The sequence below is a fragment of the Lolium perenne genome, chromosome 2 (genome assembly GCF_019359855.2).
Source record: "Lolium perenne isolate Kyuss_39 chromosome 2, Kyuss_2.0, whole genome shotgun sequence".
Lineage (NCBI taxonomy): Eukaryota > Viridiplantae > Streptophyta > Magnoliopsida > Poales > Poaceae > Lolium > Lolium perenne.
Window position 1 is genome coordinate 269,710,857 of NC_067245.2, and position 25,949 is coordinate 269,736,805.

The following is a 25,949-nucleotide window of genomic DNA, read 5'->3' on the forward strand; positions in this document are numbered from 1 at the left end:
TCTATCAGACTTACAGTGTAGATTTCAGCTCGACGTCTGGCGCGGCGGCGCGGTGGCCTGACCACGGCGTGGTGAAGACACAACTCCGGCGGGGTGGCGGCGCGGCTCCTGGCTGGCTGGCGCGGCCCTGCGACGACGTGCCCGTAGCCATGGGTGGCGGCGGCGGGCCCAGATCTGGGCCAGCGGGCCTAGGTCTGGGCCTCATCTGGGCTGCCTCGGGTGGGCGGCCCCGATGCGTCGGCCGGCGAGCGGCGAGGGCGCTGGCAGCCGTCTCCCGATGTCCTGCGGCGGGCATCGTGGTGGGTGCCTCGGTCCGGCGTCCTCGACTCCTCGGGATGTGAGGCGGCGGCGGGCGGCGTCTGCGGCGTGGATATACGGTTCACGTCGGTTCTGAGGTAGTAGCTGCTGGTCTTGGCTCCTGTTCACCTTCTCCCAACCTCCCGGACGAAAGTCCAAAATCTCGCTGATTGGGCGGCGGCGACGCGCTGCTGCGCCGTGACCTTCTTGGAGGCGCCGCCTGGGGAGGTTTGGGTAGGGTGGCGGAGCTGAAGGCTGCAGCTTTGGGCAATGTCGGTCCTTGAGCAGCTGCGGTGATCTCTAGCCCGTATGCGTGTGTCGACGGCAGTCTGCCCCGTCCTCTGCAGGTGCTCCCGGCGGATTTCTCGTCGCTGGTGGATGTCCAAGTGCTCAGCAGTGTGGCCGGTATGGTGTGATCTTCGTCAAGGTAGTCTTCTCCAGGGTGGCGTCAGGTCCGGAGCCCAACACCTCTGCAGCTCTCGGGTGAGCTTCTCTCATGTTCGATGGTTCGACGCCTTCGAGCCAGGCGAGAGGGCAGGGACCCTCTTCGGCATGAGAACAGGTTGGTGCTTCTGGTGCTCGGAGTCCTGGCTGTTCTCCTCGGATTCAAGACTACAATTCTGCTCCGGGCAGTGCCTCGCCGTGCCTCCGGCTGGTGTCCTTGGTGTCGAACAACGGCGGTCTGCACTTCTGCGCTCGCGCTTAGTGCAGTGTTGTAATTCGTTCTGTGTGTACCCTTGTATCTTTCTTGCCATGGTGTGCGTGGTGTGGTGTCCTGTTGTAACTCCTGGCCGGTTGATGGCTTTGTTAATTCAAAGCTGGGCTTTCGAGCCTTCTGTTTAAAAAACTTACAGTGTAGATCAGTTTATGATGTACATATTTTAGTATTAGACTGAAATAGCCTGTCAGGATATCATAAGCATAGGATTTATCTTTCTGCAAGTTGTTCTTACATCCTATCAAAGACTGAGATGACGAGGATCAAAGGGTATCAATGTCTTCTGCTGGTTGATCTGACCAAGGTACAATAGTTTGTGTAAGAAGCATCTTTTTTTCTCAAATATTTAATGTTTGGGAATACGTCGAGCTTTTCTTACTTTCTGGTTCTGTTATTGTTAATGTTAAAAGGAACTTACATCATCATCTAGGGATATCAGATTTGTGGGAATAAGTGAGATTTCAAATGAAGTTACCTTCCATAGATACCATCATATAAACTTTTTTGTATATCAGTAAAACCCATAACTATATGGACACTGTGTTGCTCTTTTCCAAGTTTGAGTCTTTGCTTATATTTATTTAAATATTTGTGCCATCGACTTTTTCATTCAGATGCATGTTTTTTAGATTATGCATAAAATCTGAAGTCTAAAAAGATAACACATTATAATACTATACGGGCATATGCATTGTTCTTGGCTGACCTTTTTCTTTTAAAAGCCCACCCATGTCCTGTTGGACATCATCCATGCAATGTTTTGATGCATTCTCTGTACTTGACACTAACCACACAATCATCATTTAGTAGCATTTTCTTTTTTCCTTGACTTCATTCAGAATAGCCTGCAACTGTTTTTACTACCGTACAAAATCACGACCCTTCAATAGAAGCAAATCTAAAACAAGAGAAGATGTGAGGCACCGGTTTTTATGGCATCATCATGGTGCGCTGGAAATAAAAACATAATTGATCATTTCTGTCTTTTCATGTCTAATTTTCATTTGTCATTTTCATTCTAAGAGTATTCTACAGGAGAAAAATTCTAGCTTGGATAGGCAGCTGGAAGATGCTAAGACTAATATGCAAGAGATCATTCTGTTACAAGAATAGAAGGAACACGCCCTTTATTATTTAAAAAAGTCAAATGCTTCAGTCAAGAGCCTTGAATGTGAGTTAGAGCAGCAAAGAGAAAACAACTATATTCTACAGCCTGCCAATGAAGATCTGCAGAAGAGTAACTCTGACCTGAAGAAACGATCTGAAGAGGCCATGGTTAGTTTACATGCTGAAATTGTAGCATTTCAAGACAAGATAAAACTCTCTTAGAGTTGCAGCAGTATGTGGTTTCAATTGAGAATCTTAGAATTGAGGAGAAACTTGCTGATGAAGACAAGAATAGCAATGCTAGCTTGAATAAGAGATGGGAGGAATCAAGGAGCAGATTGCTTGAGAAAATTGTAACACTACGTGAAGAGAAGGACACAGCTCTGTCAGACTTACAACAGTCTCACGTTTCCACCAGGAACCTTGAGACAGAGGTAGAAAAGCAAAGTACGACTATTTCATTTCTATAGCAATCTAATGATGACTTACAGAAGAGCATTTGAGGCCTGACCGAACAGTTTGGAAAATCCAAGGTTGAGTTGCAGAAAGAGATTAAAGTGACACAAGAAGAGAGATAATGTATTAACCCAACTAAAACAATCAGAGTTTTCCTCCGACGTAGCCTCCGAAGACCATTTGTAGATAATGCTTTTGTTGTTCCTTTTTTATTTCTGTTGCTTTTGACATAGTCATTGAGTGTTTGCTACTATAAGATATTTCATGGTTCTATACTCTGTCCGTTATATAGAGTTTACATTGACACGAGTTTCACGGGATCGTGCGCCAAGGCGCACATTTAAATCTAGTCTAAAGGTGTATATGATGCCCCCCATAGGGGCTCTCACAGGCGTTTGGATTTTGGGCCGTCAGATCGAGCTGATGTGGCGCGATCTCGGCGGTCGATTTCGTCCAGGGCAGTGAGGCCCTCCCGCAGATCCGCATTTTATCCACGGGTCAGGGAAAGCCCGCCCGGCCCAGCGTCGGGGAGAGAGCACGCAACCCTCGTCCTCGCGCGTCGCTCCTGGACCTCCCGTCGCGCCGCCTCTTTTCCTCCTCCTCTCTGCTCGCTCCCCTCGCCCGCCCCGCCGCCACCCGAGCTCCGCCGCGCCAGCGTCGCCGCACCCCGCCTCCTGCTCTGCCCTAGCGCCGCCGTCCCCTCCTCCTCTCCTGCTCCTCATCTCTCCCGAGCCGCCGCCCCTCCCGAGCCGCCGGCCCTTCCCTCGCGCCGCCGCACCCCGCCTCCTGCTCGCTGGCCGTCTCCAACGGCGTGCTACTGCGCGGGGAGCCAGCAGCGCCTTGACGCGGTTGCAGGAACACGACCTCGCGGGAGGAGCGGCTGGTGGCCGGCCGGTCGCACTGCCTGTACCTCAACTTGGCCATATCTATAGGTTCTCTATCTTTCCTCCCATCTCTCTATTTCTCTCTCTGATTCACTGCGAACACTTTCTTGCTGCAGTAGCTCACGGAGTAACATGCCAAAGTTAAGTTGTTGCTCCATGATGGTGACAAGGAGTCAGCCATTGAGATGTTGGGAAAGATCCAAAATCGCCTAGCCACCTAGACATCTTCTCCATTGGATTTTATAGTCTCCAGGTTATTCAAGATTCTTGTTATTTTGTCTTCAATTTTTCCTACATGATATGAATCTAAGTTGTTTATTTGATTGATCTTTTGGTGCCTGCTAATTTCTCGATGCCGAGCTGATTGAGTAGAAACTCTTGGTGGTTTGGGGTCATATTCACTCTCTTGGTTCATCAGAACATGTCAAGCTGGATCATGTTTTTTCTCCGGACATCAAGGATGTGCAATATGTGTCAACATGGTGTCCTAGCTTGTAGATTGATGGTCACACTTCTGATATTTGTTATATACATAATATGTTTTATGCTCCCTTTGTTACCAAAATATGGAAATGCATTCGATGACTAATAGATGCTGCTAAAGAGGCACACTTAAATGTTCAGACATTCCACTCCTATTAATCCATCATTTATTTACAGTTAGGCTTCGTATTCAACTTGCTTCACCTATGCTTTTGTGTTATACAGGGTGTAATGATTCAGGGATTTGGCTGCTTGTTAGTGAACTTATGTGCCATTTCTTCCTCGTTTTCATAGGCTATACTATAATTATAGTCCGTTAGATGCTTATTAGTGAACTTATGGTTTCAGGTTTTTTTAGTTGACTTGCTGCCAACTAGAAGAAATCTGTGTGTTTTAGGAGGATGTATACTTTGCAAGTGCACGAGGTAGGAAATTTTCTCTTTTTGGAGACCGTCTCAGATGCAAGCATCCTTATTGTCAACCTAGCACCCGGATGGTGATGCTTGTCTTCCGTTGGGTCAAGTGAAGTCCTTGGGTCATGGACAAGCATACAGGACAAACCTATGGCTGGTGTACATTTTCATCCTCTCTTATTCTTTTTCTTCTTCAATGTTCAGTGGCAAAAACTGTGGGAGACAGGAGCGTGATCTTTTTTTTGTTACAGGAAATACAAGAGTGGCAGCCGCGATTTTGGCATCAAGCTAATGCGGGTCTTTCTCCTTAGCTCTGTCGAGGACTACGTCTTCTCGTATGCCGCTCAGACGCGGTGCTATCTTCTCACCTTGTGTGCATGATTGGTGATGGACTCCACTGCTGACCCCGCTGTCCACCTCATGTGAGGTGAGCGGCAACTTTTTCTAAGTTTTTTATTTCTCCCTAATGAAGCATAAGAACTGTCATATATAATTCTTATGATTTCTATACAAAGGCAATGAGTAACAAAAACACATGCTTATTTCATATTTAGCTTAGCAGTACAGTTGGTTGTAAGACAACGTATATGGTGTTCTTCAATACCCCAAGTGCAAGCCTTCTATCTGCTAGGAATTATAGGAGCATATAATAGAATGCTGAAACCTATGTCCACACTATATGCATATTACATTGGCATTTAGATTTTGGTGTTCTAACTATGAGGCTTTCTTTGTTTGGTGAGGATTCTAACTGGTGTCGCCATTCTAATTGTTAGCAAAGGTGTACAGCTAATTGTGGCTGGGAGGAAAAATATGTGAGGGTCTATTCGATCTGTTCTATATAAGATCTATAGATCTTGGTGATCCGTACATGCTCATGTAGGTGCTCGATAAACAGCAAGATGAACCATAGAGTTGTACACTAATCAGCTGTAGGATAGTAGCTATTGACTTCAAGTGATTAACCTCTGGCTATGGGGCATATTTTCTGCCTTCAGGAAATATGCTAAAGGTCCATTTAAATTGCTCATGTAGTTTATTATATGCTTGAGATTTCACTGCAGCTAACTAATGCAATTATGCTGTGTTGATGATTATTACTGACCTCGGGAAATTATTCATTTTCCCTTTTTAGCTCATGGTTCTTTAAATTGGTCCATCAATGATTCCTTGGCATGATAATCTTGGACCTCACACCTTATTTCACTATGAATAGCTTACTGCAATTGTTGGAGCAGGAGCGGAAAAATACATGAGCCTCTTTCAGTATGACTAGAACAAGGCCTCATTTGGTAAGCTCTCTGTGATGCTAGACATTTTCCTTGTCTTTCAAACATTTCTAGCTTAGCCCTTGAATCAATTTGTGTTTTAATTTAAACTGTCTTATGTTTCTTCTTATGTTTCTTCTCTGCTTTCTCTTACACATTCTGTTTTTACTGTACCATTGACTGCTCTATAATTAGAAAATGTTCATCTTAGTGTTCTTTCATACCTTGTGCAGCAGGTTGATGTAGCTTCTTTTGTGTAAGAAAAACGGTAAGTAAGTTCCTACGTTTATGAGGCCAGTTTATAAATTCAATCATAAGATTCTTCATTTAAAACTTCCTGTTACAAATCCTGTAGTGAGGACCTGAGAATGAAAAACACCTTTTTGGTGGCCTCGTCTCGAAGATTGTCTCTTAGCAGTTATGGAAATCATGCAGTCAACTCAAACACACTTTTTCGGATTTTTCTTATGGATAGACTTATTATAAGAGACATGCTGCAGCACATGGATTGTTGGCTCTGCAGAAATAACTGTTTATTCAGAGGAACTCAACCAGGTCTTTAGACGCGAGATAATCCTTGAGTTGATGCATAAGGTCTTCCACCGAGCGAGAAGAAGAGTATACAATGGCCTTGAGGCCTGGATAGCAAGATTTAAGTAGCTCTTTCTCTTTGTTTTTTGATTCTTTACATGCCCTCTTTTATTATATATAGAGAATACATCTATGCAGCAACCCTAGGTATGCCATTTCTTATGTTGTTCTCCCTAGAGTCTTCATCCGCGGTCAATGGTGCACTAAGCTGGCACACTGTAGGAGCAGACATGGGCCATGGAATCGAGATTTTCTTCGGCATATAGTTAGGATATGCTTTTAGGAGATATAAATGTTCTCCTGAAATTTTAGTTTCACATACTTATTATTAGTTATCATATGAAGGAGAGGTACTTGTGATAAGCTGGACACTGGAACCGATATCTGAAGTTGTATTTATGTATTTCACATTCACGGGCATCATGCTTTCCATGCCTCTCCTCCCCATCTTGATATGCAGTTAAGGTATTGGTTTGCTGCCTTTTCTTTCAAAATGGATCTCTTTTTATGTACTCTGCTTTTTGAAGGAGATATACCCTAGAGGCAATAATAAAGTGGTTATTATTTATATCTTTATGTTTATGATAAATGTTTATATATCATGCTAAAATTGTATTAACCGAAACATTAGTACATGTGTGATATGTAGATAAACAAGAAGTCCCTAGTATGCCTCTTAAACTAGCTTGTTGATTAATGGATGATTAGTTTCATAATCATGAACATTGGATGTTATTAATAACAAGGTTATGTCATTGTATGAATGATGTAATGGACACACCCAATTAAGCGTAGCATAAGATCTCGTCATTAAGTTATTTGCTATAAGCTTTCGATACATAGTTACCTAGTCCTTATGACCATGAGATCATGTAAATCACTTATACCGGAAAGGTAATTTGATTACACCAAACACCACTGCGTAAATGGGTGGCTATAAAGGTGGGATTAAGTATCCGGAAAGTATGAGTTGAAGCATATGGATCAACAGTGGGATTTGTCCATCCCGATGACGGATAGATATACTCTGGGCCCTCTCGGTGGAATGTCGTCTAATATCTTGCAAGCATATGAATGAGTTCATAAGAGACCACATACCACGGTACGAGTAAAGAGTACTTGTCAGGAGACGAGGTTGAACAAGGTATAGAGTGATACCGAAGATCAAACCTCGGACAAGTAAAATATCGCGAGACAAAGGGAATTGGTAATGTATGTGAATGGTTCATTCGATCACTAAAGTCATCGTTGAATGTGTGGGAGCCATTATGGATCTCCAGATCCCGCTATTGGTTATTGGTCGGAGTGAGTACTCAACCATGTCCGCATAGTTCACGAACCGTAGGGTGACACACTTAAAGTTGGATGTTGAAATGGTAGTACTTGAATATGGAATGGAGTTTGAATATTTGTTCGGAGTCCCGGATGAGATCCCGGACATCACGAGGAGTTCCGGAATGGTCCGGAGAATAAGATTCATATATAGGATGTCATTTTATGTGAATTAAAATGTCACGGAAGGTTCTATGGAAGGTTCTAGAAGGTTCTAGAAAAGTCCGGAAGAAACCACCAAGGAAGGTGGAGTCCACATGGGACTCCACCTCCATGGCCGGCCAGCCCTAGGTGGGGAGGAGTCCCAAGTGGACTCCCCCTTAGGGGGCCGGCCACCCCCCACATGGGAGGTGGAAATCCCACCTTTTGGTGGGAGTCCTAGTTGGGCTAGGTTTCCCCCTCTTATGGAAGGTTTTTGGTTCGGGTCTTATTCGAAGACTTGGACACCAACACTTGGGGATCCACCTATATAATGAGGGGCCAAGGGAGGGGGCCGGCCACCCCCAAGACCACAAGCTGGCCGCCCCCCCTTGAGTGGCCGGCCACCCCCTCCCAAACCCTAGCCGCCCCCTCTCCTCCATAACTCCCGCGTAGCTTTAGCGAAGCTCCGCCGGACTTCTCCACCACCACCGACACCACGCCGTCGTGCTGTCGGATTCAAGAGGAGCTACTACTTCCGCTGCCCGCTGGAACGGGGAGGTGGACGTCGTCTTCATCAACAACCGAACGTGTGACCGAGTACGGAGGTGCTGCCCGTTCGTGGCGCCGGAACCGATCGTGATCAAGATCTTCTACGCGCTTTTGCAAGCGGCAAGTGATCGTCTACCGCAGCAACAAGAGCCTCCTCTTGTAGGCTTTGGAATCTCAGGGTGAGACTCGATACCCCCTCGTTGCTACCGTCTTCTAGATTGCATCTTGGCTTGGATTGCGTGTTCGCGGTAGGAAAATTTTTGTTTTCTATGCAACGTTATCCTACAGTGGTATCAGAGCCGTGTCTATGCATAGATGGTTGCACGAGTAGAACACAATGGTTTGTGGGCGTTGATGCTCTTGTTATCTTTAGTTTGAGTACTTTGCATCTTTATGGCATAGTGGGATGAAGCGGCTCGGACTAACTTTACATGACCGCGTTCATGAGACTTGTTCCTCGTTCGACATGCAACTTGTATTGCATAAGAGGCTTTGCGGGTGTCTGTCTCTCCTACTATAGTAAAGATTCAATTTACTCTTCTATTGAAAACATTAGTATCAACGTTGTGGTTCATGTTCGTAGGTAGATTAGATCTCTCTCGAAAACCCTAAACCACGTAAAATATGCAAACCAAATTAGAGACGTCTAACTTGTTTTTGCAGGGTTTGGTGATGTGATATGGCCATAATATGATGATGAATATGTATGATGATCATTATTGTATTGTGGCAACCGGCAGGAGCCTTATGGTTGTCTTTAATTTTCATGTTGAGTAGTATTTCAAAGTAGTTGTAATAGTTGCTACATGGAGAACAATCATGAAGACGGTGCCATTGACCTTGACGCTACGCCGACGATGATGGAGATCATGCCCGAAGATGATGGAGATCATATCCGTGCTTTGGAGATGAAGATCAAAGGCGCAAAGACAAAAGGGCCATATCATATCACATATGAACTGCATGTGATGTTAATCCTTTTATGCATCTTATTTTGCTTAGATCGCGACGGTAGCATTATAAGATGATCCCTCACTAAAATCTCAAGATAATAAAGTGTTCATCCTTAGTAGCACCGTTACCAAGTCTTGTCGTCTCGAAGGACCTCGTGATGATCGGGTGTGATAGATTCAATAAGTACATACAACGGGTGCAAGACAGTTTTGCACATGCGGATACTAAGGTGGCCTTGACGAGCCTAGCATGTACAGACATGGTCTCGGAACACGTGATACCGAAAGGTAGAGCATGAATCATATGGTTGATATGATGAACACTTTGAGTGTTCGCCATTGAAATCACACCTTTTCTCGTGATGATCGGGTTTAGGTGCGGTGGATTTGGTTCGTGTGATCACTAAGACAATGCGAGGGATATTGTTTTGAGTGGGAGTTCACATAGGTTTTTAATTATGTTGAATTAAAATTTGAACTCAATTTGTCATAAACTTAGTCTAAACTATTGCAAATATATGTTGTAGAGATGGCGTCCCCAATCAATTTTAATCAGTTCCTAGAGAAAGAGAAACTTAAGAGCAACGGTAGCAACTTCACCGACTGGTTCCGTCATGTGAGGATCTTCCTCTCTGGCGGAAATCTGCAATTTGTGCTTGATGCACCGCTAGGTGACCCTCCTGCGTAAGATGAAACCGATGAAGTAAAAGCTGTTTACGCAACTCGGAAAACTCGGTACTCTCAAGTTCGGTGTGCCATCTGTGCGATCTGGAATCCGATCTTCAAAAACGTTTTGAGCACCACGATCCTCATGAGTTGATGAATGAGCTGAAAGCTATATTCGAGACTCATGCGGCCGTGGAATGCTATGAAGCATCGAAACATTTCTTCAGCTGTATGATGGAAGAAGGCAGCTCCGTTAGTGAGCACATGCTCGCCATGACCGGGCATGCGAAGAAACTCAGTGACTTGGGAATAGTGATTCCTAATAGACTGGGGATTAATCGTGTCCTTCAATCACTGCCACCAAGTTACAAGAACTTTGTGATGAACTACAATATGCGAGAACATGAACAAGGAGTTACACGAACTCTTTGGCATGCTAAAAGCTGCTGAGATTGAGATCAAGAAAGAGCACCAAGTGTTGATGGTCAACAAGACCACCGGTTTCAAGAAACAGGGCAAGTCTAAGGGAAAATTCAAGAAGGGTGGCAAGAAATGCCACGCCTCCTATGAAACCTAAGAACGGCCCTAAGCACGATGCTGAGTGCTATTCTTTTGCAAGGAGAAGGGACAACTGGAAGCGTAATTGCTCCAAGTATCCGCTGATCTGAAGAGCGGCCTTGTCAAGAAGAAGAAAGAAGGTATATCTGATATACATGTTATAGATGTTCATTTCACTTTGGTTCTCGTTCTAGTACACTGGGTATTTGATCTTGGTTCGGTTGCTCATATTTGTAACTCGAAAGCAGGAACTAAAGAATAAATGACAAGCTGTTGAAAGATGAAGTGACGATGCGCGTTGGAAACGGATCCAAGGTCAATGTGATCGCGATCGGCACACTTCCTCTACATCTACCTTCGGGATTAGTTTTAAGCCTAAATAATTGTTATTATGTACCTGCGTTGAGCATGAACATTATATCTGGATCTTGTTTAATGCAAGACGGTTATTCATTCAAATCTGAGAATAATGGTTGTTCTATTTTTATGAATAATATCTTTTATGGTCGAGCACCACAAAAGAATGGCTTATTTGTTAGATCTCGATAGTAGTGATACGCATATACATAACATTGATGCTAAGCGAATTAAATTAAATGATAATTCTACTTATATGTGGCAATCGTCGTTTTGGTCATATTGGAGTGAAACGCATGAAGAAACTCCATACCGATGGATTACTTGAATCACTTGACTTTGAGTCACTTGATAGATGCGAAGCATGTCTAATGGGAAAAATGACAAAGACTCCATTTTCGGTATGATGGAGCGAGCTCTTGACTTATTGGAAATCATACATACCGATGTGTGCGGACCAATGAGTGTAGCGTCGCATGTGATGGTTATCGTTATGTTCTAACCTTCACAGATGATCTGAGTAGATATAGGTATATCTATTTCATGAAACATAAATCCGAAACTTTCGAGAAGTTTAAGGAATTTCAAAGTGAAGTAGAAAATCAACGTAACAAGAAGATTAAGTTTCTACGATCTGATCGTGGAGGTGAATATCTGAGTTATGAGTTTGGCATGCATTTAAAGAAATGCGGAATACTTTCACAATTGACACCGCTTGGGAACACCTCAACGTAACGGTGTGTCCAAACGTCGTAATCGAACTCGCTTCGAGATGGTTCGTTCTATGATGTCTCTTACTGATTTGCCGTTATCATTTTGGAGTTATGCATTAGAGACAGCCGCATTCACTTTAAATAGAGCACCATCAAAATCCGTGGAAACGACACCGTATGAATTATGGTTTAATAAGAAACCTAAGCTGTCGTTCTGAAAGTTTGGGGTTGCGAAGCCTATGTAAAGAAGTTACAACCGGACAAGCTAGAACCCAAAGCGGAGAAATGCGTCTTCATAGGATACCCTAAGGAAACTATAGGGTACACTTTCTATCACAGATCCGAAGGCAAAATCTTTGTTGCTAAGAACGGAACCTTTCTTGAGAAAGAATTTCTCACTAAAGAAGTGACTTGGAAGAAAAGTAGAACTCGATGAGATTGATGAATCTATACTCGTTGATCGAGTAGCGCAGTATCGGAAGTTGTACTGTACCGCCTACACCGGCAACAGAGGAAGCTAATGATAATGATCATGAAACTTCGAACGAGGAAACTACTGAACCTCGCAGATCGACAAGGGAACGTGCCACTCCTGATTGGTATGATCCTTGTCTAAATGTCATGATTGTGGATAACAATGATGAGGACCTGCGACGTATGAAGAAGCGATGATGAGCCCGTATTCCAACAAATGGCAAGAAGCCATGAAATCCGAAATGAGATCCATGTATGATAACAAAGTATGGACTTTGGTAGACTTACCCGATAGCCGAAAGGCTGTCGAGAATAAATGGATCTTCAAGAGAAAAACAGATGCCGATGGTAATATTATCGTCTATAAAGCTCGACTTGTCGCAAAGGGTTTCCGACAAATTCAAGGAGTTGACTACGATGAGACTTTCTCACCTGTAGCGAAGCTAAAATCTGTGAGGATTTTGTTAGCAATAGCTGCATTTTTCGATTATGAGATTTGGCAGATGGATGTCAAAACAGCGTTCCTTAATGGAGACATTGAGGAAGAGTTGTATATGGTACAACCCAAAGGTTTTGTCGATCCTAAAAATGTCGACAAAGTATGCAAACTTCAGCGTTCAATCTATGGACTGAAGCAAGCATCAAGAAGTTGGAACCGACGTTTTGATAAGGTGATCAAAGACTTCGGGTTTATACAAAGGTCATGGAGAGGCCTGTATTTACAAGAAAGTGAGTGGGAGCTACGTAGCATTCCTGATATTATATGTAGATGACATATTATTGATCGGGAATGATATAGAACTATTAAGCAGTGTTAAAGGTTATTTGAATAATAGTTTTTCAATGAAAGACCTTGGTGAAGCATCGTATATATTAGGCATCAAGATTTATAGAGATAGATCAAGACGCCTAATAGGGCTATCACAGAGTACATATCTGGACAAGATTCTAAAGAAGTTTAGAATGGACGAAAGTAAGAAAGGGTTCTTACCTATGTTACCGAGCAAGGTATTGAGTAAGACTCAAGGACCGGCTACGGCAGAAGAAAGAGAAAGGATGAGTAATATCCCCTATGCCTCGGCAAGAGGATCTATCATGTATGCCATGCTATGTACTAGACCGGATATAGCACATCTTTGTTAGTTTGACTAGCAGATATCAAAGTGATCCAGGAATGGAACACTGGACAGCGGTCAAGAATATCCTGAAGTATTTGAAAAGAACTAAGGATATGTTTCTTTGTTATGGAGGTGACCAAGAGCTCGTTGTAAACGGTTACACCGATGCAAGTTGGAACACTGATCCTGATGACTCTAAGTCACAGTCTGGGTACGTGTTTATATTGAATGGTGCTGCAGTAAGCCGGGCAAGCTCGAAGCAGTGCATGGTGGTGAAGTCTTCAGCAGAATCAGAGTACATAGCGGCTTCAGAGGCTTCATCAGAAGCGGTATGGATGAAGAGGTTCATTGTAGAGCTCGGTGTGGTTCCTAGTGCATTGGACCCATTAATCATTTACTGTGATAACATGGGTGCCATCGCCAATGCACAAGAGCCAAGGTCACACAAGAGGCTGAAGCATATCAAGCTGCGTTACCACTCGATTCGCGAGTACATCGAAGATGGAGAAGTAAAGATTTGCAAAGTACACACTGATCTGAATGTAGCAGATCCGTTGACTAAAGCTCTCCCTAGGGCAAAGCATGACCAACACCAGAATGCCATGGGTGTTAGGTATATTACAATGTAATCTAGATTATTGACTCTAGTGCAAGTGGGAGACTGAAGGAGATATGCCCTAGAGGCAATAATAAAGTGGTTATTATTTATATCTTTATGTTTATGATAAATGTTTATATATCATGCTAAAATTGTATTAACCGAAACATTAGTACATGTGTGATATGTAGATAAACAAGAAGTCCCTAGTATGCCTCTTAAACTAGCTTGTTGATTAATGGATGATTAGTTTCATAATCATGAACATTGGATGTTATTAATAACAAGGTTATGTCATTGTATGAATGATGTAATGGACACACCCAATTAAGCGTAGCATAAGATCTCGTCATTAAGTTATTTGCTATAAGCTTTCGATACATAGTTACCTAGTCCTTATGACCATGAGATCATGTAAATCACTTATACCGGAAAGGTACTTTGATTACACCAAACACCACTGCGTAAATGGGTGGCTATAAAGGTGGGATTAAGTATCCGGAAAGTATGAGTTGAGGCATATGGATCAACAGTGGGATTTGTCCATCCCGATGATGGATAGATATACTCTGGGCCCTCTCGGTGGAATGTCGTCTAATGTCTTGCAAGCATATGAATGAGTTCATAAGAGACCACATACCACGGTATGAGTAAAGAGTACTTGTCAGGAGACGAGGTTGAACAAGGTATAGAGTGATACCGAAGATCAAACCTCGGACAAGTAAAATATCGCGAGACAAAGGGAATTGGTAATGTATGTGAATGGTTCATTCGATCACTAAAGTCATCGTTGAATGTGTGGGAGCCATTATGGATCTCCAGATCCCGCTATTGGTTATTGGTCGGAGTGAGTACTCAACCATGTCCGCATAGTTCACGAACCGTAGGGTGACACACTTAAAGTTGGATGTTGAAATGGTAGTACTTGAATATGGAATGGAGTTTGAATATTTGTTCGGAGTCCGGATGAGATCTGGACATCACGAGGAGTTAGGAATGGTCAGGAGAATAAGATTCATATATAGGATGTCATTTTATGTGAATTAAAATGTCACGGAAGGTTCTATGGAAGGTTCTAGAAGGTTCTAGAAAAGTCCGGAAGAAACCACCAAGGAAGGTGGAGTCCACATGGGACTCCACCTCCATGGCCGGCCAGCCCTAGGTGGGGAGGAGTCCCAAGTGGACTCCCCCTTAGGGGGCCGGCCACCCCCCACATGGGAGGTGGAAATCCCACCTTTTGGTGGGAGTCTTAGTTGGGCTAGGTTTCCCCCTCTTATGGAAGGTTTTTGGTTCGGGTCTTATTCGAAGACTTGGACACCAACACTTGGGGATCCACCTATATAATGAGGGGCCAAGGGAGGGGGCCGGCCACCCCCAAGACCACAAGCTGGCCGCCCCCCCTGAGTGGCCGGCCACCCCCGCCCAAACCCAAGCCCCCCCCACTCCACCAAAACACCCGCGGAGCGTTAGCGAAGCTCCCCCGGACATCTCCACCACCACCGACACCACCCCGTCGTCTTTGTCAGATTCAAGAGGAGCTACTACTTCCGCTGCCCGCTGGAACGGGGAGGTGGACGTCGTCTTCATCAACAACCGAACGTGTGACCGAGTACGGAGGTGCTGCCCGTTCGTGGCGCCGGAACCGATCGTGATCAAGATCTTCTACGCGCTTTTGCAAGCGGCAAGTGATCGTCTACCGCAGCAACAAGAGCCTCCTCTTGTAGGCTTTGGAATCTCAGGGTGAGACTCGATACCCCCTCGTTGCTACCGTCTTCTAGATTGCATCTTGGCTTGGATTGCGTGTTCGCGGTAGGAAAATTTTTGTTTTCTATGCAACGTTATCCTACAGTGGTATCAGAGCCGTGTCTATGCATAGATGGTTGCACGAGTAGAACACAATGGTTTGTGGGCGTTGATGCTCTTGTTATCTTTAGTTTGAGTACTTTGCATCTTTATGGCATAGTGGGATGAAGCGGCTCGGACTAACTTTACATGACCGCGTTCATGAGACTTGTTCCTCGTTCGACATGCAACTTGTATTGCATAAGAGGCTTTGCGGGTGTCTGTCTCTCCTACTATAGTAAAGATTCAATTTACTCTTCTATTGAAAACATTAGTATCAACGTTGTGGTTCATGTTCGTAGGTAGATTAGATCTCTCTCGAAAACCCTAAACCACGTAAAATATGCAAACCAAATTAGAGACGTCTAACTTGTTTTTGCAGGGTTTGGTGATGTGATATGGCCATAATATGATGATGAATATGTATGATGATCATTATTGTATTGTGGCAACCGGCAGGAGCCTTATGGTTGTCTTTAATTTTCATGTTGAGTAGTATTTCAAAGTAGTTGTAATAGTTGCTACATGGAGAACAATCATGAAGACGGCGCCATTGACCTTGACGCTACGCCGACGATGATGGAGATCATGCCCGAAGATGATGGAGATCATATCCGTGCTTTGGAGATGAAGATCAAAGGCGCAAAGACAAAAGGGCCATATCATATCACATATGAACTGCATGTGATGTTAATCCTTTTATGCATCTTATTTTGCTTAGATCGTGATGGTAGCATTATAAGATGATCCCTCACTAAAATCTCAAGATAATAAAGTGTTCATCCTTAGTAGCACCGTTACCAAGTCTTGTCGTCTCGAAGCACCTCGTGATGATCGGGTGTGATAGATTCAATAAGTACATACAACGGGTGCAAGACAGTTTTGCACATGCGGATACTAAGGTGGCCTTGACGAGCCTAGCATGTACAGACATGGTCTCGGAACACGTGATACCGAAAGGTAGAGCATGAATCATATGGTTGATATGATGAACACTTTGAGTGTTCGCCATTGAAATCACACCTTTTCTCGTGATGATCGGGTTTAGGTGCGGTGGATTTGGTTCGTGTGATCACTAAGACAATGCGAGGGATATTGTTTTGAGTGCGAGTTCACATAGGTTTTTAATTATGTTGAATTAAAATTTGAACTCAATTTGTCATAAACTTAGTCTAAACTATTGCAAATATATGTTGTAGAGATGGCGTCCCCAATCAATTTTAATCAGTTCCTAGAGAAAGAGAAACTTAAGAGCAACGGTAGCAACTTCACCGACTGGTTCCGTCATGTGAGGATCTTCCTCTCTGGCGGAAATCTGCAATTTGTGCTTGATGCACCGCTAGGTGACCCTCCTGCAGAAGATGAAACCGATGAAGTAAAAGCTGTTTACGCAACTCGGAAAACTCGGTACTCTCAAGTTCAGTGTGCCATCCTGTGCAGTCTGGAATCCGATCTTCAAAAACGTTTTGAGCACCACGATCCTCATGAGTTGATGAATGAGCTGAAAGCTATATTCGAGACTCATGCGGCCGTGGAATGCTATGAAGCATCGAAACATTTCTTCAGCTGTATGATGGAAGAAGGCAGCTCCGTTAGTGAGCACATGCTCGCCATGACCGGGCATGCGAAGAAACTCAGTGACTTGGGAATAGTGATTCCTAACAGACTGGGGATTAATCGTGTCCTTCAATCACTGCCACCAAGTTACAAGAACTTTGTGATGAACTACAATATGCAGAACATGAACAAGGAGTTACCTGAACTCTTTGGCATGCTAAAAGCTACTGAGATTGAGATCAAGAAAGAGCACCAAGTGTTGATGGTCAACAAGACCACCAGTTTCAAGAAACAGGGCAAGTCTAAGGGAAAATTCAAGAAGGGTGGCAGGAAATCTGCCACGCCTCCTATGAAACCTAAGAACGGCCCTAAGCCTGATGCTGAGTGCTATTACTGCAAGGAGAAGGGACACTGGAAGCGTAATTGCTCCAAGTATCTGGCTGATCTGAAGAGCGGCCTTGTCAAGAAGAAGAAAGAAGGTATATCTGATATACATGTTATAGATGTTCATTTCACTGGTTCTCGTTCTAGTACCTGGGTGTTTGATACTGGTTCGGTTGCTCATATTTGTAACTCGAAACAGGAACTAAAGAATAAATGACAACTGCTGAAAGATGAAGTGACGATGCGCGTTGGAAACGGATCCAAGGTCAATGTGATCGCAGTCGGCACACTTCCTCTACATCTACCTTCGGGATTAGTTTTAAGCCTAAATAATTGTTATTATGTACCTGCGTTGAGCATGAACATTATATCTGGATCTTGTTTAATGCAAGACGGTTATTCATTCAAGTCTGAGAATAATGGTTGTTCTATTTTTATGAATAATATCTTTTATGGTCGAGCACCACAAAAGAATGGCTTATTTCTGTTAGATCTCGATAGTAGTGATACGCATATACATAACATTGATGCTAAGCGAATTAAATTAAATGATAATTCTACTTATATGTGGCACTGTCGTCTTGGTCATATTGGAGTGAAACGCATGAAGAAACTCCATACTGATGGATTACTTGAATCACTTGACTTTGAGTCACTTGATAGATGCGAAGCATGTCTAATGGGAAAAATGACAAAGACTCCATTTTCTGGTATGATGGAGCGAGCTACTGACTTATTGGAAATCATACATACCGATGTGTGCGGACCAATGAGTGTAGCTTCGCGCGGTGGTTATCGTTATGTTCTAACCTTCACAGATGATCTGAGTAGATATAGGTATATCTATTTCATGAAACATAAATCCGAAACTTTCGAGAAGTTTAAGGAATTTCAAAGTGAAGTAGAAAATCAACGTAACAAGAAGATTAAGTTTCTACGATCTGATCGTGGAGGTGAATATCTGAGTTATGAGTTTGGCATGCATTTAAAGAAATGCGGAATACTTTCACAATTGACACCGCCGGGAACACCTCAACGTAACGGTGTGTCCAAACGTCGTAATCGAACTCTCTTAGATATGGTTCATTCTATGATGTCTCTTACTGATTTGCCGTTATCATTTTGGAGTTATGCATTAGAGACAGCCGCATTCACTTTAAATAGAGCACCATCAAAATCCGTGGAAACGACACCGTATGAATTATGGTTTAATAAGAAACCTAAGCTGTCGTTCCTGAAAGTTTGGGGTTGCGAAGCCTATGTAAAGAAGTTACAACCGGACAAGCTAGAACCCAAAGCGGAGAAATGCGTCTTCATAGGATACCCTAAGGAAACTATAGGGTACACTTTCTATCACAGATCCGAAGGCAAAATCTTTGTTGCTAAGAACGGAACCTTTCTTGAGAAAGAATTTCTCACTAAAGAAGTGACTGGAAGAAAAGTAGAACTCGATGAGATTGATGAATCTATACTCGTTGATCGAGAGTAGCGCGATCTGGGAAGTTGTACCTGTACCGCCTACACCGGCAACAGAGGAAGCTAATGATAATGATCATGAAACTTCGAACGAGGAAACTACTGAACCTCGCAGATCGACAAGGGAACGTGCCACTCCTGATTGGTATGATCCTTGTCTAAATGTCATGATTGTGGATAACAATGATGAGGACCTATGACGTATGAAGAAGCGATGATGAGCCCAGATTCCAACAAATGGCAAGAAGCCATGAAATCCGAAATGAGATCCATGTATGATAACAAAGTATGGACTTTGGTAGACTTACCTGATAGCCGAAAGGCTGTCGAGAATAAATGGATCTTCAAGAGAAAAACAGATGCTGATGGTAATATTATCGTCTATAAAGCTCGACTTGTCGCAAAGGGTTTCCGACAAATTCAAGGAGTTGACTACGATGAGACTTTCTCACCTGTAGCGAAGCTAAAATCTGTGAGGATTTTGTTAGCAATAGCTGCATTTTTCGATTATGAGATTTGGCAGATGGATGTCAAAACAGCGTTCCTTAATGGAGACATTGAGGAAGAGTTGTATATGGTACAACCCAAAGGTTTTGTCGATCCTAAAAATGTTGACAAAGTATGCAAACTTCAGCGTTCAATCTATGGACTGAAGCAAGCATCAAGAAGTTGGAACCGACGGTTTGATAAGGTGATCAAAGACTTCGGGTTTATACAGTGTCATGGAGAGGCCTCGTATTTACAAGAAAGTGAGTGGGAGCTACGTAGCATTCCGATATTATATGTAGATGACATATTATTGATCGGGAATGATATAGAACTATTAAGCAGTGTTAAAGGTTATTTGAATAATAGTTTTTCAATGAAAGACCTTGGTGAAGCATCGTATATATTAGGCATCAAGATTTATAGAGATAGATCAAGACGCCTAATAGGGCTATCACAGTACATATCTGGACAAGATTCTAAAGAAGTTTAGAATGGACGAAAGTAAGAAAGGGTTCTTACCTATGTTACCAGGCAAGGTATTGAGTAAGACTCAAGGACCGGCTACGGCAGAAGAAAGAGAAAGGATGAGTAATATCCCCTATGCCTCGGCAGTAGGATCTATCATGTATGCCATGCTATGTACTAGACCGGATATAGCACATGCTGTTAGTTTGACTAGCAGATATCAAAGTGATCCAGGAATGGAACATTGGACAGTGATCAAGAATATCCTGAAGTATTTGAAAAGAACTAAGGATATGTTTCTTTGTTATGGAGGTGACCAAGAGCTCGTTGTAAACGGTTACACCGATGCAAGTTGGAACACCGATCCCGATGACTCTAAGTCACAATCTGGGTACGTGTTTATATTGAATGGTGCTGCAGTAAGCTGGGCAAGCTCGAAGCAGTGCACGGTGGCGAAGTCTTCAACAGAATCAGAGTACATAGCGGCTTCAGAGGCTTCATCAGAAGCGGTATGGATGAAGAGGTTCATTGTAGAGCTCGGTGTGGTTCCTAGTGCATTGGACCCATTAATCATTTACTGTGATAACATGGGTGCCATCGCCAATGCACAAGAGCCAAGGTCACACAAGAGGCTGAAGCATATCAAGCTGCGTTACCACTCGATTCGCGAGTACATCGAAGATGGAGAAGTAAAGATTTGCAAAGTACACACTGATCTGAATGTAGCAGATCCGTTGACTAAAGCTCTCCCTAGGGCAAAGCATGACCAACACCAGAATGCCATGGGTGTTAGGTATATTACAATGTAATCTAGATTATTGACTCTAGTGCAAGTGGGAGACTGAAGGAGATATGCCCTAGAGGCAATAATAAAGTGGTTATTATTTATATCTTTATGTTTATGATAAATGTTTATATATCATGCTAAAATTGTATTAACCGAAACATTAGTACATGTGTGATATGTAGATAAACAAGAAGTCCCTAGTATGCCTCTTAAACTAGCTTGTTGATTAATGGATGATTAGTTTCATAATCATGAACATTGGATGTTATTAATAACAAGGTTATGTCATTGTATGAATGATGTAATGGACACACCCAATTAAGCGTAGCATAAGATCTCGTCATTAAGTTATTTGCTATAAGCTTTCGATACATAGTTACCTAGTCCTTATGACCATGAGATCATGTAAATCACTTATACCGGAAAGGTACTTTGATTACACCAAACACCACTGCGTAAATGGGTGGCTATAAAGGTGGGATTAAGTATCCGGAAAGTATGAGTTGAGGCATATGGATCAACAGTGGGATTTGTCCATCCCGATGATGGATAGATATACTCTGGGCCCTCTCGGTGGAATGTCGTCTAATGTCTTGCAAGCATATGAATGAGTTCATAAGAGACCACATACCACGGTACGAGTAAAGAGTACTTGTCAGGAAACGAGGTTGAACAAGGTATAGAGTGATACCGAAGATCAAACCTCGGACAAGTAAAATATCGCGAGACAAAGGGAATTGGTAATGTATGTGAATGGTTCATTCGATCACTAAAGTCATCGTTGAATGTGTGGGAGCCATTATGGATCTCCAGATCCCGCTATTGGTTATTGGTCGGAGTGAGTACTCAACCATGTCCGCATAGTTCACGAACCGTAGGGTGGCACACTTAAAGTTGGATGTTGAAATGGTAGTACTTGAATATGGAATGGAGTTTGAATATTTGTTCGGAGTCCCGGATGAGATCCCGGACATCACGAGGAGTTCCGGAATGGTCCGGAGAATAAGATTCATATATAGGATGTCATTTTATGTGAATTAAAATGTCACGGAAGGTTCTATGGAAGGTTCTAGAAGGTTCTAGAAAAGTCCGGAAGAAACCACCAAGGAAGGTGGAGTCCACATGGGACTCCACCTCCATGGCCGGCCAGCCCTAGGTGGGGAGGAGTCCCAAGTGGACTCCCCCTTAGGGGGCCGGCCACCCCCCACATGGGAGGTGGAAATCCCACCTTTTGGTGGGAGTCCTAGTTGGGCTAGGTTTCCCCCTCTTATGGAAGGTTTTTGGTTCGGGTCTTATTCGAAGACTTGGACACCAACACTTGGGGATCCACCTATATAATGAGGGGCCAAGGGAGGGGGCCGGCCACCCCCAAGACCACAAGCTGGCCGCCCCCCCTTGAGTGGCCGGCCACCCCCTCCCAAACCCTAGCCGCCCCCTCTCCTCCATAACTCCCGCGTAGCTTTAGCGAAGCTCCGCCGGACTTCTCCACCACCACCGACACCACGCCGTCGTGCTGTCGGATTCAAGAGGAGCTACTACTTCCGCTGCCCGCTGGAACGGGGAGGTGGACGTCGTCTTCATCAACAACCGAACGTGTGACCGAGTACGGAGGTGCTGCCCGTTCGTGGCGCCGGAACCGATCGTGATCAAGATCTTCTACGCGCTTTTGCAAGCGGCAAGTGATCGTCTACCGCAGCAACAAGAGCCTCCTCTTGTAGGCTTTGGAATCTCTTCAAGGGTGAGACTCGATACCCCCTCGTTGCTACCGTCTTCTAGATTGCATCTTGGCTTGGATTGCGTGTTCGCGGTAGGAAATTTTTTGTTTTCTATGCAACGTTATCCTACACTTTTGTGATGTTTTCTTCTATTTATATCTGTTAGGGCACGTGTTCTTGAGGTTAATTCTGGTAAAATCTTCGAACGCAAGGATAGAGCAACTTACTGATCGATACCTCAGAAAAGCACCATAGTGAAGCCACTCATTTAGGTTTCTTCTCCAACTCATTTTGTATTATTGTTTTGTTCAGTGAAGGAACAACTCCAACATCATGTACATGTTCACTGAATAGAAACTTGCCATGGCTTGCTGAGAGCTGGAGTAAGCTGGAGCTGGAGCAAAAAATGTTTAGAGCCCCTTACAGGTAGGTGCATGATTCTACTTGCACTCGGATAAAAATGTATATTCAAATTTGGTACATCATCCTTCTTTTCTTGTGTTTCTTGTTCTAGCTCTCTGCACCACATGTACTCCCTCTGATGTAAACGTGTTGATGGTTTAATAAAAAAGTCAACTTCAGGTGGTTTTTTTTGCCCCACCGTTGAGCTGTCAAAAAAATATCGGTTCAGGAAATTGTCATTTGTTTGTATCGTGGGCCTTATTAAATCTTCTTGACCCACTGAACAGCCAAGAGTATCGTGCTTTGAGTCCATGGCCACCGGTCCATCTTATGCATTGGGTTGGTTGATTCCTTATTTTGTCCGGTTTCATTAGAAATCTTAAGAATACTTTACACGGCGATGTCTGAGTTCTGGCATCCATCTGGTTCTTCCAATGATGGAAGAGAGATAGGAGACCATGTAGGTTTATTTCCACTAGCTAAATTGTTGTTTCTATGCAGAATGATTAATACTGGTCTTTATTTTCCGCGGTAGGTTAGATCATGTGGTCCATGCTTTCAAACTCTACCACATGCTAGGTTAGCATAATGGTGGCGTTCTCTTCTCATGGGATTTTTTTGCTTATTATCTGTCGGCATAAATATTGAATGTCCTGTTGAAATAACAATATAAACTTCTGAGGCTAAGACAGGAAAATCATCAGCTAGAGAAAAAACGAGTACAGTTAGCATCAGCTTTGAGAGTCTTCGACTCCATTCATATCTTTATTTCTATTATTTGATTTTCTATGTGTAGGTAAATTTTAGCGCACGGATTTTTTTTGGTTGTGTATATTGTTTGCATGTGTTTTAGGTCTTTTGAAAAGTTCAGAAGTATGAGAAATACAAGCGGCCAATATATAATTCCTCGATCACCTGTGAGGTACAAGAACAGAGGGCTTTGTTAAAAATGGTTTTGATATTATAGGAGCTTAGATGTGTGGGCCACCGCTGTTTTAGCAGTGTACTCTGGTATTATTTTGCCAAGTGATTCTTATGGGTCAATCATTGACATCGATCAGTTGTCTCATTCCATGGTTTCACCCTCTGTTAACCATATCCTCTCGGAACAGTTATTGATTTATCCTTTATTTTCAGGTCAGGACCCCTCTTGTTCAGGTCACCATTAAAAGGCAATATATGCTAGAATGGGAATTGAAGGTTCTCGTGATGGTGCATACTTCTGGAATTACATCATGTGAAATGGGGACATGAAATTCATACCTATGTACTTGAACCTACTAGAATATATTTTTCTTCTTTCGGAACTTAATTAATTGCACTGCATTTCTCTACTTTTTCATCTGGTGACGTGCATCTGGCGCTATTTCTGTAATGGTTAGCTGACATGTGAAGTACTATTAGTCCAGTTATTTAAGTCTTTGACATTCCATGTATTATCACCCCCACTCCCTGGTAAAGTGGATTGATCTATGCGTACACTTGACTTCCTGCTTTCTTATATTAATAGATTTCCATACATATTTAGTATAGCGTTTTACAAAACGTTTGTTGGTCCGATAGACCGGGGTTGCAATTTGTTTTGTTCTTGATGCCTGCCACCTTTTCAAAATCGCGTCAGATTTTTATACATATTTAGTATAGCGTTTTACAAAACGTTTGTTGGTGACAGGGTTGCAATTTGTTTAGTTCTTGACGCCTCTTGCCTTCTCAAAAATTGCGCCACAATTTGTTTACACCCTGAACTTTTCAAAGAAATGGCTTTTTCATGCTAACACATATATAACGGTTTTCTCAGCTTATTATCAAGTGCTTATTATCAAGTGTATCACAAAACGATCATCAATGCGGAATAACGGGGTCGCGCGCCAAGGCGCGCATCAAAATCTAGTATTGTTCTAATAGGCTCCCTCCCCAATGTGTTTAATGCTTCTACATCTCCAATACCAAAGAGCAACAAGTAAAATAATAATAAAATGTCGTAAGTTAATTAAGATTCACATGTAGAGATCACATAGTATTTCGGTACTCACAAGTGCAGAACGGTTGAAATAATTGTATGGCTCGCAAGGAGGCGTTTTCGATGTTTCTAATGATTTCACGTAAGAACCATCACTCTAGATTATCTTTAGCTATATGTAATACTACCTCCATCCCAAAGCTTAAGGCCTATATTATTTTTAGAAGGTCAAACTATGTCAAGTTTGACTTAAGTTTTACCAAAAATCATTGACATGCAAATATATTTTCATATGGTATATATCTACAAAATATCATATTTTTGATAGATTCTCCTAAAATTTTCACTGAAGGTATTGTTGTTCTAGATTGCTCTTTTGTAACAATTCACACAGTCCAACATGTGAATCGATGTAACCTGAATCTCTATTGTTAATGACGACAGTATGTGCATAGAAGTAATCTGAATCATCTTGTCAATATACCCACCAGCGCCCTGGCGCGCCTTATCCCCTTCATAGGAGCAGCGCCTCGTGCTCGTCTTCATCCTCCTTCGAACCTGCCGCCACGCCCGAACACTCATGAAAATGAAGCCCTCCGTAGCATCCACACCTCTTCATCCGTAATCAAAGAAATATGTGGCTACACACCAATAAAATACATAAACGCTTCCAACCCAAACGGCCTCGTGGTGGCTGGCCGGCATCCATGGAACCAACCAACACACAGAAACCCCAAACTTCTCAACCTAAATCTAGACTCAACTGCAGGCGGCAGGATCTAAGAGCAAAACTCTAACCAAATCGCGCAACCTCCGAACAAACATAGAGCAATGCAGGCATTACACACGCATGAGCACTCAGCCTACAGGGCGCTGCCAGGACAGACCTACATCCAGATCCAAAGAGCTTGATCCTAAAACGTGCATCGTGCACCCCAAGCATGGACGCACGCGCCACACGAACAGTGAACCTGATATTATCTGCCTGAAAAGCATAGAAAAATAGTTAGGGGGCAGAGGGTGGACTGGTATTGCGTGGGCTTGTTACAGCGGATCGCCGGATCTATCAATGCCAAGTGGTTGACGACTACCTGGAAACCGGATCATCGAAGAGGCTTGCAGAGGAGGACGAATAGTTCACCCTCCAACCTGCGCTTCACACCTCGCTGCTTTGTCTTATTTGAGGAAAGAAAAGA

General features: G+C 43.2%; 2 long non-coding RNA genes across 6 annotated transcripts; both read left to right on the forward strand.

Moving 5' to 3' along the window:
• The first annotated feature begins 2,887 nt into the window (after nt 1-2,887).
• On the forward strand, nt 2,888-5,650 carry LOC127335936 (uncharacterized). 3 transcript variants are annotated; one of them, XR_007873091.2, is made up of 4 exons: nt 2,888-3,715; nt 3,835-4,515; nt 4,610-4,785; nt 5,575-5,650. It is a non-coding gene; the product is annotated as an uncharacterized lncRNA (long non-coding RNA). The 3 variants fall into 3 exon arrangements; XR_007873090.2 differs by having other exon boundaries at nt 2,889-3,715; nt 4,294-4,515; XR_007873089.2 differs by having other exon boundaries at nt 2,893-4,515.
• A 207-nt stretch (nt 5,651-5,857) lies between these two features.
• Nucleotides 5,858-24,274, forward strand: LOC139836161 (uncharacterized). 3 transcript variants are annotated; one of them, XR_011752616.1, is made up of 5 exons: nt 5,858-5,894; nt 5,982-6,682; nt 22,558-22,663; nt 22,746-22,817; nt 23,931-24,274. It is a non-coding gene; the product is annotated as an uncharacterized lncRNA (long non-coding RNA). The 3 variants fall into 3 exon arrangements; XR_011752617.1 differs by having other exon boundaries at nt 6,563-6,682; XR_011752615.1 differs by lacking the exon at nt 5,858-5,894 and having other exon boundaries at nt 5,907-6,682.
• Nucleotides 24,275-25,949: the final 1,675 nt, after the last annotated feature.